Here is a 20,549-nt window from a genome sequence, read left to right as displayed (position 1 = left end):
GCACCGACAAGAGATTCTTTGTCTAACTAAGGAATAATCCTTAGGGGAAAGGCAACTAATTGAAAATCATGCATTTACCCTTGGTTGGTGGTAAGAAGTTATAATTCTTCTTTACTGGCAGACATGTTGAGTTACAATGGAAATTCACTTCACTGGCGAAGCATTTATTGCGGTTGTAAGTTAACTTTTTGGTTATAAAACACTGTAATTTCTCATTTCAACTCACCAAAGCATTCAAGCATTCGAAGAAGAGAGAAATTGAGCGAAGGCATCCCAAAGGTGAAGCAACAAATAGTTTTTCAGAGCATTCAAGGATTTCTCAGCTAAAAGGTATTTATCTTACGCAATAGCTTCTTCATCCTCCATTCCTGAATTCGTTGCAAACCCTACCATTGTGGAGAACATAAAACGACCTAGACCCATTTTCAAGATAATCCCTAAGATAGCAAAACTGGATGACTCCATTGGTGCATTTTCTAAAATCCCGAAGGGAGTCGCGTTTGCTGAAGACCCTAGGGCATACATACATTGCTACATTGAAAGTTTAGGGTTCGAATATTTAAAGAATATGTTCATAAATGTTATTGCTGACAACCAAGGTATAGTCAAACCGGAACACAAGATTGTTGAGGATTTAGGGTTCATTAACATCCTTCATATGCCATAATTTTTAGATGAAACCATACGTTATGTTCTTAGCAGGGTTCACGGTGAATTCATGTGGTTAGATTCAGTTTTTAAGATCACTAAGGAAGTTATAAGGGATGTTATTGGTTTACCCTCCACCAGCACTAGGCCTGACAAGAAAAAGAAAATTCCAAACAAGGAAGTTATGAGCTTATCTGAAGCTACATGTAATACCCCTGCCCTAATCAATCTCTAATCTCAGTTAATCTTGTTTAGTTTATCTTAATATAATGTTATAGTCAGATGTTTGACTTAACGCATAGCTGTTGATGTGGGTTCCCACGCTAGTTGTATGCAAGTTATTCAGTGTTCCTATTTCGTGGTATTAATATCGAGCTAATGCTTTCATTAAATTTTATATATGTATGCATGTATGACTCTTGGTTGCAGGAGATTTCAGGTACAACGCCGCATGAGTGCGAGGTTCGTCTTCACCTGAATTTGCAGGTTTGAGTGTACCTCTTTAATCCTTAGAGTTGGATTAGGTGGTCGTAAGACCCTAGTTGACCTTAGTCGTGCTCAAGTGAGCATCGTCAGTCACCGCCGGTAATCCCTTTTTGGTTGGGTTTGCGAGTCATCTGTTTGGTTGACCTTCTCGGTTTGCGTGTTTGGTGCGTTTGGTTAAATTGATTATATAGTCCTTAGTAATTATTTTGATTATATATGTGTTTGTGCATTGAAGATTAATGGACTAGATTAATCGGGATTCCGTTATACGATTTTTGTTGATATTGGATTGCTCGTTTTAATTTGGGAGCAAGTTCAATTAAATAGTTAATTTAAATATTAAATGCATTTTGTATATGCTGTCGAAAAAGAAAGTTCTGTATTTAATTGCAATAGATTAAATTGTATTCTGTTGGCTTTTGATTAGAAAGGGTAAATTGAATTAAATGAGGAAATCGATTTTTTTAATTGTAAAGCAATTTATTTTGTTGATATAGTTGGAAAAAGAATTATTTTTGAGAATTAATTTTAAATAAAAATTTTAATTCCCAAAAATGAAATTTTTGGTCAACTCTTCCATATAACCTAATTTTTGGGGAAATTTAGGAGGATGGATATTTTTGGAAAATTTTTGGTTGGAAAGAGATTTTTGGGATGAAATTGGGGGTTTTGGGAGGAAGGAAGTGCTTCTGGATCTGGCAGGATTGGGCTCTCCTTCAGCTATTCCAGGAATGCGTATGAAGGTAGGAATTACCTTAACTGTTCTTCCTTGTTGCTATGGAAATAGCCTGTTGTTGAATGAAATTGCTTGTTGTTAAAATCCAATCTTTTTAAAATTGTTATCAGATTGAAATTTGGAATTGTGGGTTTAGATCTATGCTTATTTGCTTATGATCTTCAAGAAAACAATTTGGTTGCATCATTGTGGTAAAAAAAAAATAGTTCCCTTTTGGCCCATTATGAGTTTGGTTGGAAATTTTAGTTGAGGTTTTGTTATTCCTCATTTCTTTGCTTGGGTGGTTTGATATCCCATTTGTGGTTGGATAGAATGAAAACCCATCAAATATATCTTGATACCAAAACATAGTTCATTGGAACCGGATCTTATTATAAATCGAAACTATAAAACAAATTTTGATTTGCTGTTTTAAAATAATAAAAAAATAACGAACTGGGCGAAATATAAATAAATTTTTATGGGTTTGGGGTTCGGAGGGCGGGGAGCGGAGCTCCACCCACCTCCTCCTCCCCTCCCTTATGTTTTATCGCAGTTCGCAGTGGCCGCGGGCACACCTCGGTGGCCGCAGGGCGCCGCGGAACCTGCGGGCACCATAGTGGCGCCGCCGCGTGGTTTCCTGCGGCTGGGGTTTGGCTCGCCCAACCCCCACGTTGGGAGGTGGGTCCGGCCGTCGCCGCCCCCATGTAAAATGCTTATTTTAAATTAGTTTATTTTTAACATGTTTTTTTTTATGTTTTTTTTTTTAATAAAAAAAATATATATAATATTTTCATATTATTTAATGGAAATTTTTAATTAAGTTTTTAATTATGAATAATGTGGCATAATTCTATTTAATGATTAATTTCATATTAATTAATGGTATAATGGAATTTACCCGTTAATTAATATTCAATTTCATTTTAGGATTAGTGCACATTTTCTAATTAAATTCTAGAATTGTTAATTTCGCCATTGAATGTTAATTGGTTATATTTTGGACTAATCTCGGATTAATAAATTTATATCTTACCTTCTAGCTGATTAGGGTAGTTGGCTAATTGAGGTAGTATTGTTTAAAAATAATATAGAATAATATGTTATTGGAAAATTGTTGAAATATGATGTAATTACTAATTGATGATGTGAAATATTATTCAAGAACATATCATTTGAGTAATTGAGAAGTAAGTGAAATATTTTATCGTTGGATATTTGAATTTAAACGATGTGCTTTTGGGAACTTAATTTAGTATCATTTGGGAAATTGTTAGTTACTGATATTCTCATTTAGTGAAATGAATGGTTAAATTGTATTTTTCCTCTGTTTGAGTAATAGACAATGGTACTATCGCTAATTGTGGTATTGTACTCACCTGGTAACGGTGATTTCCCGTCAATGCTTTTTGAAAACTTAGATCAATCAGAGAATTGGATCAACTGTTGTGCTTAAATCAATTTGAGAAAATATTGTCTTTTCCGATTATTCCTATGTGAGTTTAATTTCTGTATTCGCTTTTGCTTATGTAATGGCAAGTCGTGCTTGTTTTGATAGGACCCTGTCGTATGGAATGATTTGGGGTACCTGTTTCAGTCCTCGATCCCGAGTTGACTATTGTATTGTGGTAGTGTCATTTTTGGTCATATCCTCTTTGTGTGAGTCGAATAATGATTCGTGGTTGACCTTAGTTTGTCAGGTCTCTAGTTAGAGTACCGTTTGTAAGTGTTCATCTTTGAGTCGTATTTGACCAGATGGTTGTTTCTCCCTTCTTGAACTCCGTTCGTCTGACCATGCCTATTCCTTGGTTTTGAGTTCGTCCGAGTTTAGTCTAGTGTCATATGGGAAAGTGGCTTTCGATTGGGGGCCACGCCCAAAGTGGTTGTTGGGTAACCCGTTGAAAGTGAGTCTAATAAGTGATAACCTATCAGTAGATTAGAATGTAATCTCTAAGTAAGATAATGTGCCTCACACATGGGACGAGTGCTAACATAGACTCGACATGCTGTGAGAAGGCCTGAAATGGCAAACCACCATCCTTGTCTTCACGAGAGGATGTGTGGGTCCACATGAGGCTTGGATGGGCCGGAAGCTCAGATTAGGTTGCCAGGGTAACCCAGTGTATGGGGTCGGGACCTATGAAGACTTGCCATGGTAACCATACTAGGTTGTGTGATGACACTTGTCCCTACGTTCGCTAGTGTGTTGTCGTTTTGTCCTATTAGGAGTACCTTTGTGGGTCGTCCTTTTGTCTCTGCCCTTGTGAGTATCGGTTTCATGTTAGACCTTGGGTGGTGATGACTCAGTTTTATGGATGCTCTTCTGGACCTTTGTATTAGCTTGATTATGTTCAGCTGGATCCTTTCCTCATCAAGGATCGTTTATGTAGTATTGATCGATGCGGTCATTTGTATATTGTTTATATTTAGCCTTAACGGCAGGATTGTAATTGGTGTAACCTCTTGTATTCTTAACTTTATTAATTATCAGAGGGGTCTTGCAGTTGAGCAGACCCGGAGATGTAGCCCTTTAGGGGTGAACTCCGAGATCATTATGGTGTTATGTGATGTATTCTCTTATGTTTCCTTTATTCAGCTTTATCATGTATGAATAGCTTACGTTAGAATGTATAAGTGGATAAGATGGAATTAACTTTATATGCTTATATTCAGTCCTTTCTTGAATGCCATGTTGATCGAATGCATAAGTGGTTTAGATGAGATTTATCGTAGATGCTAGTATGCAATCGTCTTGTAAAATGCAATAAATTGGAATATGAAAGAAGGTAACTTAGAGTAATGGAATATATTTAGTTGTTGTTAAGGAAATTAGGTATGCTTGAAAAGATCTCTTATGTTTATGATGAAATTCTAGTGTGTTAGAATATTAGATGTATGGCTTGTAATTTTAAATGAAAAGCTTGAATGAAGATTATGAATAGATCTTAATGGATGAGTCGTTGCTTGTGATTTATATTTCCATCTTTTGAAAGAAATTATCCTGATTAAGAATTATCTCATTATTAAGGTAATCAGCTTGTTGGATTAAATGTGTGAATTAGTGAATTGTGAAATTTAAGTAATCTCGTTGGGAAACTCTTTAGGTGTTAGTTGATGTCTTCCGCTTTGTAATCTGAATCTTTGATATCTTGTTGTATCTTATTGTGGTGTAACTTAAAAAAATAAAAATTATTGCACTCTATTCTTGTGTTATGGCTTAATCCCTTCGGGGTTTCCTGGCAGGGCATTACACTACATTTGACAACAAGTGACTTAGGATTAATGATATAAAAGATAACAATGTAAAATTTTCAAGTATGGTCATTGGTTATAAAGTTGCTCATACTAACAGATTGAATTCTGCATCTAGTTTATGCATCCATAGTGCTCATGAGATGATCTTGAATAATGCTAAAATTGACATCTATGAATGGTTAAAGGATGAATTGCTAGAGAATTTGAGCAAGATAAAAGGAGATAAGAAGGAAACCTTTAAATTTGGAAATCTGATTGTGAGTTTAATGCTTTACTTCTCAAAAGAGATTCCCGGTATTGGACATAAGGATTTTGCCTATGATATTTCTATTGGAAAACAGATAAAGGAGGCAATTATCGACATGGGATCTGATAGTGACAAACTGGTAAAAGAGTATTTTAAGAATTTTCAAGCAAAAATGAGACAAAGGGAAAGGATTCCCCAAAGAATTGTTGATAAGTATGACAAACAAATATGCTTTGATCAAAAGAGATGAAGTATGGATGGAGGCAATTAGACCTAGAACTATCTGGATTAGAGAGATGGGCTATGAGGTGGATTCACACATCTTGGATTCATATGCTAAAATTATCCTAGATGCTCCACCGGAACCAACAAAGGAGATATTTGGAAATGCTAAAACAATTGAGAAATGCATTGAAGCTAAGAAGCAGAAGAAGATAAGATACAAGGTAATGAAATATGCTTTGATGTTTGTTGAAATTTTTAAGAAAGGCTTATTGAAACTAGATCCAATGAAAGGTGTTGTTGAACAAGAAAGAAGAACATAATACAAACTAGTAGCACATATCTCTCCTATGGCTACCTCATCTGATTCTGACAATGATAGGGCAGTTGAATTCAAAAGAGTGGAAAGAAAGAAAACAAAACCCTCACCGACACCTGCTCCATCTCCTAAGAAATCAAGGACACTCAAAAAGAAGCAATAGGATGTAAGAGAGCCTATTGGTCCTAAGAAGAAAGTTACTCCAAAAAAGAAATTTGAACCAAAGGAACCAGATACTCTTTCACCGGAAGAGTTAGTCAATGAAATCACTCAAGATGGTAATCTTAGTAATGGAAATAAATTTTATAATTCTTTTAAGGATTCAGATAAGGATACTATAAAGGAAAGTATTATTTTGTATCTAGACATATGCAAGAAGGTTCTTATCGAAGTTGTAGATGTTCTACCTAATGATTTGTACTTAAGATTAGAAGCAAATCGAATGTTTGTTATGGAACCTGATAAGAAATTGAAGGTAGAATCTCTATTAGCTGTGCATCTTGTTAATTCCAAGTGGGAAATTGATGACCTTATATCTGAAGCCAATAGAACTATTTTTGTGAGTGGTCACTGACAAGTTAGTCTTATGGCCGACAAAGTGAAAGAAATTGCAGATGAAATAGCCAATAAATGGGACATATTTTTTGTTGAGAGAGAGAAGAAAGAAGAAAAAGATAGACAAAAGATGGATAAGTCATTTACTAAGGCATATCAGAAGATAGATAAGGGTAAGAGTAAGATTGGAAATATATCGGATATTACAGTTAAGGATAATCTACCTCCACCGACACATGACACCACACCAATATTCTCAGAGGCACCAACACAACAGATAGTTAGCCTGAAGAAGAGAAGTCAGAGGAAGTAACAAAAGATGACATTAATCCGGAGTCTGACATTATTTTTACCATGAATGTTGACACTTAAGATATCAATATTGTGTTATATAAGGAAACTGCAGAGGTAAAGAAAGTTGAAGCTACAAATGATGTGATCTCTGAGTCACCGACGAACATTGTTGACTTCCAGCTTAACATTGAAATACCGATAGAAGCAGAAGCAGAAAAGGGACATGAACAAAATATATCTGAACAGTCAGATAGTAAGACAAACAGTAAGAAAAAAAGTAAGGTTGAGAATAAGAATGAGGATAAGAATGAAGATAAGAAGGAAGAAAAAGTGGATAAAGAAGAGGTTAAGGATGGAAGCAAGGAAGCAGAAGTGGTTAAGATAACTGTGCAGACATTTGGAGAAGAAAAGAAACCAAATGCAGAACCAAGCACTCCACCTAGCACCTCTACTATGGATTATAGACCAACGAATGTTACAGATGTACTTTTAAATTCAATAAAGAGGATTACAGAATGCAATGCCTTAGCATTTAAGGCCATTGATGATACTTTACCAATTTTCCAAATGATTGCACCGACATTTAAATTTGATCACATTGATGGATCTATAGGTAAATTGGACACATTGTCCAAATTCATTGCTTCTAACATTCAAACCATGGATAAAATAAATGAAGAGACCGTTAAGGAAAGAGTGAATAAAGAGAAAGATGAATTCTTTGATAGGACAATTAAAGACTATATAGGACAGATTGATACTTTGTTACCGACACTAAATTCCACTATTTTGGAATACAAAGAGTTGTATAGGGAAGCATGTAAGCCTCACCATTTAACTGAGGATATTGATAAGGAAATAAGGAAAAAACAGAAGGAAATTGATGACATAGATGATAATATGATTGGTTCTTCGGAACTTACTTCAGTTTTGGATCAGGAAATGGAAACCTATGAAGAGAAGATTGAGAAATTAGAAAGAGAGAAGGCAAGGTTGAGAATGAAAACCTGGGAGTTGAAGAACAAGCTTGGTCCTAGATTGGACAACTTATTAACACACAAGAATGAGTTGTCTAAATCATTTATTCAAGGCGATAGATCATCGGAGAAACAGATGCATCATCTCATCGGTATGATCCGACAGACCAAGACCATAATTTTTGATAGTACTAAGTTTTTGCAAGGTCTTAACTTAGTTTTGGCAGACATTTTCCAAATTGTACATAACCAGTTATAGGTTTCTAGGTAAATTTTGAATTCTTTGATTCTTTTGACATCCTTTGTCATTGATGTCAAAGGGGGAGTAGTGGTGTATGAGAAAAATGTACAGAAGGAGATCATTTGCTCAGGGGGAGTACACCCAGTTTTTGGACTTCAATTTTGGATATCAGTTTTTGGATTTTTCTCATGAGTGTTGCCATCAATGCCAAAGGGGGAGATTGTTGGCATTATACACTCGGATGAGAATAGTTGATGTTGTCATTGATGGCAACCAACTAGTAACATGGTTCACAGGTTACACCGGCAACAGACATCATCTACCGACACCAGCAGGCACTACAAGTTTATTCACACCAGCATCCAATCTACACCGACCACAGATTATACCGACACTCTAAGATGACTTGAAATAATATTGTTTTATATTTGTAGAACCAACATGATTTTTTGTAAAGACTCATATATGTATGAGATCTTGTAGGTCATTTTGAAATGTAATTAGGTATGTATGTAAGCAAATAACTATATATGCATTTTGATGTAATTATCCTATGAGCGAATAAGAGCAAAGCAAAGCGAAGCAAGGTTTATGGTGGAGGTATCTAACAGAGTTTAAACCGGTATTGAATCCAACATTGCAGATGCTATTTTGAGCAGTACATTGTTATTGGATTTAATCATCCAATTTTGTAGTCAGTGTGACTCCATTTTGTGTTGAGAAGTGAGCTCTAGGGTGTTGGCCTTCCTGCATGTGTAGGCCCCTATTGTACAAGTAATATTTATTCATATTGGCCAGTGAGAAAATGTTGTGGGTCACAAATCCCACCGAGGTTTTTCCCCTACCGGGTTTCTTCGCCAAAAATATCTATGTTATGGTGTGCATTGATGCTTATACTTTTGTTTCTCTTTATTGCATTATTATTTTTTTACTGGTATATTAATTTGGGTTATAAAGTTTCAAACAAGTTAAAATCTTTCATCTACTGGTTAGACACTGATTCACGCCCCCCCTCTCAGTGTCTTTGGGACTGAGCAAGTATCTAACAAGAGATACACAAGGGTTATGGAACCCTTGCTGCATTGTTTTTATGCTTATGCAAAAGGGGGTCATAAGGGGAGATATGGGGTTGTAAGCCATGGCGGACATAAGGGATGTTTTTGGGTCAAGTATGTGACCTTGAGTTGGTTGTATTTTGGTAGCCTTGTGAAGGTATTTGTTCCTCTTTCTTGCAGATCTCCTCTAGGTGCTTGGTCCACCTTTACCCTATAAAGTTAGTCACATAGTGACAATGTAAATCCTTGGGCTGGGAATTCATGTTTGTTTAAGCTTTTCTTGTATGTGTGGTTGAGTTTGTTTGTAACCCATTTAGCCTTGGTTCTCCTAGCTCGGGGGTGGCTTCTTGTAAGCCTAGGTTGGGAGGTGAGCCTCCATGGTCACAACCTAAAAGTTTTATTTTCAGGTTCACATTTAGGTTAAAAGGATGGAGAATACTAGATCTCCTAAAGTGGTGTCTAAAAATGTTTAAAGTGCACCCTTTTGTTATCTACCTATCTAAATCTTCTTGTTGTATTTAGTCATTTCAATAAAAGTGTAATGAAGGAAAGACTCTCATATTTTGTGGAGAGCATTGTATCTTAAAACAAAACAAAAAAAGAAAGAAATATTTATATTTTATTAGAAAGTACTCAAAAGACTATGAGTAAAAGGATGTATTGTTCTAGTAAGTTTATTGTTTTAGTAGCAAGAAAAGAATTATAAATGTATTATATTTCTGCTGTAATCTTCTTTGAAAGAAAGGAATAAAGTTGGAAACTTTTATTTCTTAAATGGAATTAAGTTGTTGAGTTTCAGATTTTAAGAAATTGTCAAAAAGATAATCTTGAAAGCTTTAAAATTTATGTGTTAGGACTCGAGAGGAAACTGAGAGGGGAGGGGTGAATCAGTTGTCTATTAATTTCAACCCAAATATAACTTAATCAAACTTGATGCACAATACCGGTAAACCAAACTTAATGCCGGTTGACAGATTAGTAGTTAATATTAATATCGGTGAAGCTTAATGCATAAAACAGAAAGAGAAACTACATCCACAACACATAACATGAATATTTGTACGTGGAAACCCTATAAGGGGAAAAACCATGGTAGGAAACCTTACCCACAATCAGATGATACTACTGCAGATAGTATGTGTATACAAAAGGAGTTTGCACATGAATAAAGGCCAACTGCCTAGAGCTCACTGCTCAATCACAAAATAGGAGTCACACTGACTACAATTGGATGGTTAAATCCAATGATAATGTATTGCTCAAAGTAGCATCTTCAATGATGGATTTAGTACTGGTTAAGCTCTGATAATCACCTTCAAACCTTCCTTCAACCTTCTCTATGGTCTGCTCATATGATCTTCAATATTCGCACATACCATGTTACAATACCATATACCATATACCGTTACTTCTCTTCATCTCATCTCACAAATGAGATCTTACATATATACCAAAACCTAAGACCAAATGTGTAGGTCGGCTTACTAAGAATATTAGAATAAAATCAATTACAAATAAGTCAAGATGCAATGCATCATGTCAGCTCAATATATTTACAACAATATCCAATCAATAAATCATCTCCATAACATGTTGTGCTGATTTGGAATAGATTATGCATACCGGTTCATAATCTAGACCAATTTGCCGGTAACAACAAATATGTCAACCCGATGAGACCAATAACCAAAAAACTAAAACCAAGTATCCAAATCATGTCTTTGATATAACCAAGTGATCTTCAGATGATAACAAGTCATCCTTAGTGCCGGTGAACAATATAACCTATCGGTGAACAATATAACCTGTGACCGTGCATAAGTCACTGAACATGTCGATGAACACAATGTGCCGGTTCAACATAATCAAAGATCTCTAGATGATAAGTGTTGACATCAATGACATAACTAATGCAACACATCCATAATACCAACAATCTCTCCCTTTGGCGTTGATGGCAACACAAGATGGAAAAACATCTAAGTGCCAAAAACAGAATGCCAAAAACCAAAAACCAACAATCTCCAAAATAGATCCCTCAATGAATAATCTCTCCCCCTAGGATAATGTTTCCTACATACAAAGTTTTTCCATAGATATCTCTCCCCCTTTGACATCAAACGCCAAAGCAATACAAATACTAGAACATACAATCAATATAACCAATTGTTATAACCAACTACTCCCCCTGAGAAGTATCTCTCCTCCATCAAAGCTGGAAAAAGGTTTCTTTGTTAATTCTGTCGGTTTGATGCCAATCATCATCTATCTAAGTCTCTACCGATGAGGGTATTACCCCAAGTTGCTCTTTGAGATATTCAAAAGTTTCCTTACGCAAAGGCTTAGTAAAGATATCTGCAATATGCTCTTTAGTGTTCACATAAACCAACCTTACTTCTTTTGCTTCAACATTCTCTTTCAGAAAATTATATTTGATAGAAACATGTTTAGTCTTAGAGTGAAATACCAGATTCTTTGATATATCAATTGCTGCTAAATTATCACAATAAATTATTATAGGTTCTTTGCATTTTACCTTTATGTCCTTCAACATTTTCTTAATCCATAATACCTGAGTACAATTAGTTATTGCTACAACATATTCTGATTTTGCTGTTGATAATGATGTACAACTCTATTTCTTGCTCAACCATGAAATCAATCTGCTACCAAGAAAGAATGCTCCGCCAGTGTTGCTCTTTCTGTCATCTACATCTCCTGCCCAATTTGCATCGGTGTATGCACATAAATCAAAATTTTCATCTTTAGGATACCATAAACCAAGATTTGTTGTGCCTTGTAGATACCGAAAAGTCCTTTTCACTGTTGATTCATGATTTTGTTTAGGATTACTCTGAAATATTGAAAAAATACATACGATTTAGAGTTTTCCATACCAAATTTCTTCAATTGTTCCTTCAAATATTTTGTTTGACATATGAATATACCTTTATTAGTCTGTGAAATCTGCAATCCTAAAAAGAATTTTATCTCCCCAATCATAGACATTTCAAATTCTTCCTGCATCTTATTAGCGAAGTCTTTACACAATCCATCTTCTCCTCAAAAAATGATATCATCAACAAAAAATTCAATAACCAAGATGTCATCATTAGTCACTTTGAAATATAAGTTGTTTTTAGCATTACCTTTAGTGTATTCAAGCTTCAAAATATATTTGTCTAATCCAGCATACCAAGCTCTACGAGCTTGCTCCAATCCATACAAAGCTTTCCTTAATCTGCAAACCATATCTTCATTATTTGTCAATGAAAATCCATTAGGTTGTTCAATGTAAACTTCTTCTTCAAGATCATTCAAAAATGCACATTTTACATTCATCTGATATACTTTATAGTTCTTGTGAGCTGCAAATGCAAGAAATAATTTGATTGCCTCAATTCTAGATACCGGTGCAAAGGTTTCATTGTAATCAATTCCCTCTTTCTGTGAATATCCTTTACACACTAATCTTTCTTTGTTTCTGATTACCTTACCATATTCATTAAGTTTATTTCTAAATACCCATTTAGTTCCAATTACATTTTTGTCTTTAGGCCGGGGAACTAATGTCCATGTATTATTTTTTTCAATTTGTTCTAATTCATCTTCCATTGCTTTAATCCAAAATTTATCTTCACATGCTTCAATAACAGATGCCGGTTCAATTTAAAAATTAAACATACCTCTTTATTTGCCAGTCTTCCTCTTGTTATAACACCTTGATATTTGTTCCCAATTATCTGATTTTCAAAGTGATTCAGTCTTACATACCTGGGTTTGTTCACTTGCTGTTGTTCTTTAGTCACTGTGGAATTCTCCGATGATGCCAGTGTGACTGGATCCACACTCTGTATCGGTGCACTTTGTATAGGTTCATTTATGATCATCTCAACTACCAGTTCAAAATCTATAGACCTTGAATTTCCTCTAAAGTGTTCATCTATCTTCACATTAGCACTCTCAATGATTTTCTGCAATCTTTTATTAAAACATCTATATGCCTTTCTCTTAGATGAATAATCAAGAAATATTCCTTCATCACTTCTAGGATCAAATTTACCAATATACTCATCTCTCCTAATATAACATTTGCTTCCAAATATTCTGAAGTATTTAAGAGTAGGAGTATTACCAAACCATAGTTCATAAAGGGTCTTACCGGTTTCACCTTTGATGTGAACTCTGTTAAAAGTGTAAACCGCTGTATTCACTGCTTCTCTCCAATACACATGAGGTATATTTGCTTCCAATATCATGTTTCTAGCTGCATCCAGAATAGTTATGTTCTTAATTTCCACAATTCCATTTTGCTGAGGTGTCCGGGGTGTTGATAGTTGTCTTTTGATTCCATTTACTTCACAAAATGTATTAAACTCCTTAGATGTGAATTCTCCTCATTGATCTGATCTCAAACATTTGATTTTCTTACCGGTTTCATTCTCTACCATTGCCTTGAACAGTTTGAATTTTCCAAAAGCTTCTGATTTCTCTCTGAGAAAAGTAACCCAACACATTCTAGAATAATAATCAATGATTAGCATAAAGTATCTATCTCCCTGTAGACTTCTTGTTCTTGCCGGACCATACAAGTCAGTATGAATTAAATCAAGAACATTATTGGATTTCTCAGAAATACTCTTAAAAGTTGTTCTATCTTGCTTTCCCATTTGACATTCCTTACATACCAGATTATGAGGTTTTACAATCTTAGGTAAATCCCTTACTGCCTTAGTTGAACTAATCTTTACAATGCAATCAAAATTCACATGACAAAGTCTCTTATGCCATAACCAACTTTCATCAATATGTGCAATCAAGCATGTCTTTTCACTATTATTCAAATGAAAGATATTACCTCTAGTCTGATTACCGGTTGCAATCTTCAAACCAGTTCTATTCATGATTTTGCATTTACCATTCTTGAATTGTTACTGAAAACTCTTTTCAACTAATTGACCAACACTCAAAATATTATATCATAATAATACAAACCCAAGCATGGGAGCGGAGCGGCAAGAAGAGCGGCGAGTGGGAATTTCAGATTTCAAATCTGGGAATGGTGAAATTCTTGGGGATTGCAGTCTTTCTGTGGGTGGAACTGGTAATCAGGCTAGTTTCCAGGCATCTTAGGGTCCTGAAGGGGTCAAGGAAATAGTCAAATTGGTGGAAGACAAAGATTCCAAAATCGGGGACCCACATGATAGAGGTAAGGAAAAAAAAATGGTCTTCGCTTTTTGGAGTGAAGCTGCTGGTTAAATAAGGGCTACCAGAAGTTAAAAATATATCCGATCCTGTGACAGGGGTATTTGCAATTTTTGTTCCGGATAAGCTAGTTGATCTTACTGTCTCTGGATTAGCTATGACCTTAGTTGGAAGGTTTGTTGGTTTTAGGCCTAACATTGATGTTGTTAGGAATATTATAAGGAGAAAATGGGTTCTCAAGGGTCATGTGGATGTGGCGACTTTTCCTAGGGGTTTTTTTTCCTTTGCTTTTAATTCTGAAGAAGATATGAATAAAGCTCTATGTGAAGGACCATGGATGTTCCACAAGTCAACTTTGGCTTTACAGAAATGGGCTCCAAACCTTTCTCTTGATGAGTCCTTTTTTGTGTTGGCGCCTGCGTGGATGCGTCTCCCGAGCCTCATGTTGGAGTTCTGGAATGAGGAAGTCTTCAAGGGGATAGCAAGTTCTTTTGGAGAAATTCTCTTGATCGATCCAATGACTGCTGCTAAATGAAGGTTGGTTTTTGCCCGCATATGTTTTAATGTTAATCAAATGACGAATATGCCCCAATCTATTGAGATTATATCAAAGCTGGGAAAATGGACATTGAATATGAATCGCTCTCGTTTGCCTATTTTCTTTGCAAAAAGTCTAGTCATTGGGCAAAATCTTGTCTTCTTAAGAAGAGTAAGAATAGAAAGAGTGATAGCAAATTGAAGCAAAAATGGAAAACAAAAGATAATAGAGAAGACCTACCAGTAGAGTGTGTTCTTGATAAGGAAGTGATTGAGTTGGAAAATGAGGAGAAGAAGGATATGAATAATAATAATGAAAAACCCGGTTGTGCTTGTTCTAATAATCAAATAGAAAGTACCAAAGAAGCAGAGAAAAGGATAGAGGCAAATGTGCATAAACATGATCCAGAGGACTAGAAGGCAGGGACTGTCAATTAGGATAAAGTAGAGGAGAGTTCCAATGATGATGCTTCTGCTTCATCTTATACAAAAGCAAACGGGGAAGACTTCAATGAAGCGCATAACTTCAACATCTCTGATTTTAAGCCTTTTTTGTTATTAACCAATGGAAGCCCTAAGCCGCTTCAATGCAAAACCCCATCTAATAGTGTGGAAATGTTGGCCCTTGAGGGAAATCTTAGGATTCTCAATACTAAAGAGGGAAAATTGAAGAAAGAAGGGCCCAATGGAGGTATCTCAACTAGAAGCAAGAATAAGAAAAATGCAGATGTTGGAAGCCACAACAAAAAATAGGGGAGACCTTCTCTAAAAAATCAAAGAGAGCAGGAAAGTTGGAAGAACCATGTTGATGGAACATAGAGCTCCATCGAGTCAACTCTATCTCTAGTTAAAGCATGAAGATAATTTCTTGGAATATAAGAGGGTTGAATTCCCCTCATAAGCAGGATGTGTTACGTAATATTATAAGAGATCATAAACTGGATGTGGTACTTGTTCAGGAAACTAAGATGTGTAAGGATAAAGTGGAAAGGATTAGAATATTTGAAAATAATGGGGTTATAGGAACTAGTTCGGAGGGTGCCTCCGAAGGAACAACAATTTTTTGGAACCAAAAAACTATTAAAGGTAAGGAAATAATTTCAGAAATCAATAGGACTTCTGTGTTGCTCAAGCATATTATGGATAGCATTGTTTGGGTTATCACTAATGTCTATGCGCCTAACACCAAAGCTGGAAGATTTAAATATTGGAGAAGCCTTGCAGAAGACAGATTAAATTTTGCTGATAAAAGCTGGATAATAATGGGAGATTTTAATACTCCACTTAAAGAGGATGAGAAGATGGGAGGTCTCCCCTTGCAGCTTGATGGAAAACAAGATCTTATGGATTTTATTAATGATCAAGCTCTTATGGATGTGGATCTCCAAGGGATCAACTATACCTGGACTAATAGAAGAACTGGAGTTGATCTTATCCAAGGAAGGTTAGATAGAACCTTGATTTCCCCTGAGTGGTTATCTAAGTATAGTTGTTCTTTTGCTTCTATTATTAAGATTGGATCTGATCATTTCCCTATTTCTTTTACTGCCAATTCTTTTTTTGCTAAGAGAAATTTCCCTTTTAGATTTGAAAAAGTGTGGTTATCCCATCCGTCTCTGGAAGTTTGTATTCTTGATTGGTGGAGCTCTGAGGTTGAGGGAATGACTTTATTTAGAATAGCCAAAAAGCTCAATATTATAAAGGCTAAAATCAAAATTTGGAACAAAGAGACATTTCGAGATATCTTCAAAATTAAAGCCCAAATTAAGACTGAAATAAAAGAAGTCCAAGGTAAAATCCAAGAGGATGGGCTTTCAGAAGATTTGAGATCTGTTGAAAATGGTTTGTTGTCTAAATACCACACTGTTATTTCTAATGAAGAGACATTCCAGAGACAAAGATCTAGAGCCTTGTATTTGACGGAAGGTGATAAAAATACTTGGGTTTTTTACTTAACTGCTCTTAAGCACAGGGCGGTTAACATGATTTCTAGGTTATCCTGTGATAGGGGGATTTTAACGGATGATAATGACATAAGAAAGGAAGCTCTGGATTATTTTAGCAACCTCCTGGGAGAAGTGGATAATCTTGACGTTAGTAATCAAAACCTCCTTTTGCAGGCTATCCCTTCTACCTTGACTGAGGAAGACAACAAATATCTCTCTCGGATACCTTCTAGTTAGGAAATCAAAAAGGTGGTGTTTTCTTTTCAGGGAGATAAGTCTCCTGGTCCAGATGGTTTTCCAATGTTCTTTTTCCATTCCTTTTGGCACATTGTGGAGACTGATATCTGTAAAGGAGTTAAAGAATTCTTTGGTTCTAGAAGGATTCTAAAAGAATTGAATGCGAACTTCATTGTTCTTATTCCGAACATTTCAGGAGTTGACTCTCTCAATAAGTTTAGACCTATTAGTCTTTGTAACTCTGTTTACAAGATTCTGTCTAAGGTTCTCATTTCTAGATTGCTGGATATTCTTCCCAGAATTATTTCTGCTCAGCAAAATGGTTTTGTCCCTGGTAGACAAATTCTGGATTCCATTATTTCAGTTCATGAAAATATTCATTCTCTAACATCTGCTAAAAATCGGGGCTTTTTTCTTAAGTTAGATATGTCTAAACCCTATGATAGAGTGAACTAGCAGTTCCTTTTCAAGATAATGAAAGCCTTTGGTTTTGGAGAAAAAGTTATTCAGCTCTGCTCTCAATTGATGGAAACTTCCTCATCTGCGGTTATTGTCAATGGATCTCCTTCCAGTTTCTTCAAAAGCACTAGAAGTCTAAGATAGGGGGATCCCATCTCCCCAATCTTGTTTACTATTTTAGTTGAAAGTTTGGGCAGATTTATTTTTTTAAATGTGGAAGAAAGTAATCTCAAAGGTCTGAAACCTTCTTCGTCCAATATTACTTGTACCCATGAATATTTTGTTGATGATTCTATTACCATATGGGAAGCTACTATAAGGGAAGCAAGAAATATGAAGAATGTTATGGATACTTATAAATCTGCTTCTGGCCAAAAAATTAATTGGGACAAGAGCTCTCTGTTCTTCATCAACACCCCTGTTCAAAGACAATTAAGGATTGAAAGAATTCTTGGATGTAAAATTGCTGAGTTTCCCTCTACTTACTTGGGGCTTCCCCTCTATTTTAAGCCTGCAAATAATTTCTTGATTAAGCTGGTTGACAGATTCAACTTTAAACTGGTAGGTTGGAAAGGGGCTATCCTTAGTCAAGCGGGCAAGGTCACGTTCCTTAAAGCTACTCTTCAAAACTTGCCTAATTATGCCCTCAGTCTGTTTAAAATCCCTAGAAAGTTTGCGGAGGCAATTGAAAGAATCCAAAAAAAATTTCTTTGGTCAGGAGTGGAAGACAAGAATAGAATTCCCCTTATAGCTTGGAACAAAATCTGTTCTCCTAAGGCCTCTAGGGGGTTGGGTTTAAGGAATATTAGCTCTATGAATAATGCCTTATTAACAAAACAAATCTAGAGAGTGAAAGGGGAGGAAAGAGAGTGGAATTTAATTTGGAAAAAGAAATATCTTCACATGTAACCTTCTGAGGAAGAATTTCTGGATAGATCTTTTACTATTGAAGATTCTGCAATTTGGAATGCAGTTCAATTGGCTAAAAGTTGGGCTACTGCTGGAAGAATGTGGAAATTGGGGAATGGAAGAAGTATAAGATTTTGGGAAGACAGATGGCTTATGGATAAGCCTTTGGAGGAAATTCCAATCCTTAATGATTGGAAAGATTGGTTCAAAAATAGGTATGGGGGTTTGGTTAGAGACTACTGGAGAAATGGGAATTGGATTGAGTTTAGCCAGCATTGTCCGGGTTTAAAGTTTCTTGAGATTTTGCTTTCTTCTAAAATTTTGAGGGATAATAAAGAGGATAGTTTGATTCAGAGGGAGACCTCGGATGGGAATTACTCCGTGTCGTTGGTTGTGGCTATCAACAACAAAGTTATGGAAGATATTCCTATTTGGGCTAAAGTGTGGAATAAGAAATTAATTCCTAAAGTTAATATCTTTTTTTGGATCTTTATCCAAAATAAGGTGCTGACTTTGGACAACCTTCAAAAGAGGGGATTTGTTTTTCCTAACAGGTGTTCTCTTTGTTGCAGGGAAGAAGAGTTTGCTTGCCACATTCTCCACCAGTGTACTTTCAGCCAAGAAATTTGGAAAATTATTTTTAGTAGGTGGAAGTTGAGCTGGGTTTTCTCGAATTCTCTAGGAGAGTCCTATCAGCAATGGTACTGTTCTAATTCCAACCCTAAGATTGTGGAGCTTTGGAAACTTTCTTTCCCTAATGTTATCTAGAACATCTGGAAGGAGCACAATAATAGGATCTTTAGGGATAAAAGTGTTAACCCTGAAGTTGTGGTGGATAAAATATATAGAGGTATATTCGAATGTCTCAATGGTACTGATCATGGTTTAGTAGCTAAAGAAGACTTTAATGATAGATGGAATCTTTCTATCACCAAGTCCAGTAAGGAGAAGGGTAGGGAAGGTCTGGTGTGGTGCTTTCCTCTTCAGGGATGGATAAAGGCCAACTTTGATGGGGCATCGAAGGGGAATCCGGGTAAAGCTGGTTATGGGGGTATTGTCAAAAATTTTGTTGGAAGTTGCCTAGTGGCGGTTGTTGGTCCTCTGGGAAGTCAAACAAGTCATTATGTTGAAGCTTTAGCAACTCTGAATACTTTGATTATTGCTAAGAACCTAAATCATGACAAATTATGGCTGGAGGGAGACTCTCTAAATATTATCAAGTGCTTGAAGGGGGAAACCAAGCCATCATGGTCTATAAAAAACATAATTTTTAAAGCTAGAGAAATTATTGCTAGCTTTAAAGTTCTAATAATTGAACATGCCTTAAGGGAAAAAAAATTGGTTGTGGATGGCCTGGCGAACCTAGGCATTAACTTTGAAGCTCAAACCATTTGGCATGGGGAAGATAATATCAATTTTAGTATTAAAAATCTCCTAAGAAAGGATAGATTCATGGGGAAAGAAGGACCGCACAATTATGATAGTTGAAATGAGTAATTTATGCATTTATAGAAAGGTAATGGTTACTTGGCAAATTGGCAGAATCATAATCAAAGATATTAACCCTCCGCACACTTTGTGGGTTAACATTTTCAAAATTTCAAGAGACAACGGGAAAGAAGCTCTGAGTTTGTAGAAGAACAGAGGTGACATTTTGAAATTGAATATGGGAGGGGATCTAAGGAGGGAGGAACCAGATAACATATCCAGATGGAAGGAAATGCCAAAAGTATGGACGAAGCTGGAAAAAGGGTCTCTGACGAATTTTATGGAGAAGTTGGTTGATTATGATAAAGGCAGGGTTAATCTTGCAGTCTCCAAAATAACTAAAAATTGGAGTAATGGGTCTTTTAAAATCCATGGTGTGAGGTTCAAATTGGACGCGAACCTCATTGTGACTGTAACAGGTATGCCCCACTCAGGTCTCAATTTTTTTAGAGATCTTAAAGTTTCCAATAACGTGGTTAAACTTTTTCCGCATAAGGAGAAGGAGAGGGCTAAAATAGGTAAAGCCACGGGGGGTTATTATGATGCCTCCAACATCAAAAAAATTGGGGCTGTGTGTTGAATGCTATCATGGAATACATAATAGTGGAGGGTAATTTTACTAGGGCCCATACTTACCATTTTGTGCTATCAAACCACTTTAGGCATGAGAAAAGGGTTTCCCTGCCCTACTACCTCTTCAAGTCTTTGTCGAGGTCTCTCAAAAAACACAACAAGCATCCTTCGAACCCGGTGC

Source organism: Cryptomeria japonica, chromosome 7, assembly GCF_030272615.1.
Source record: "Cryptomeria japonica chromosome 7, Sugi_1.0, whole genome shotgun sequence".
Taxonomy (NCBI): domain Eukaryota; kingdom Viridiplantae; phylum Streptophyta; class Pinopsida; order Cupressales; family Cupressaceae; genus Cryptomeria; species Cryptomeria japonica.
This window is presented reverse-complemented; position numbering follows the sequence as displayed.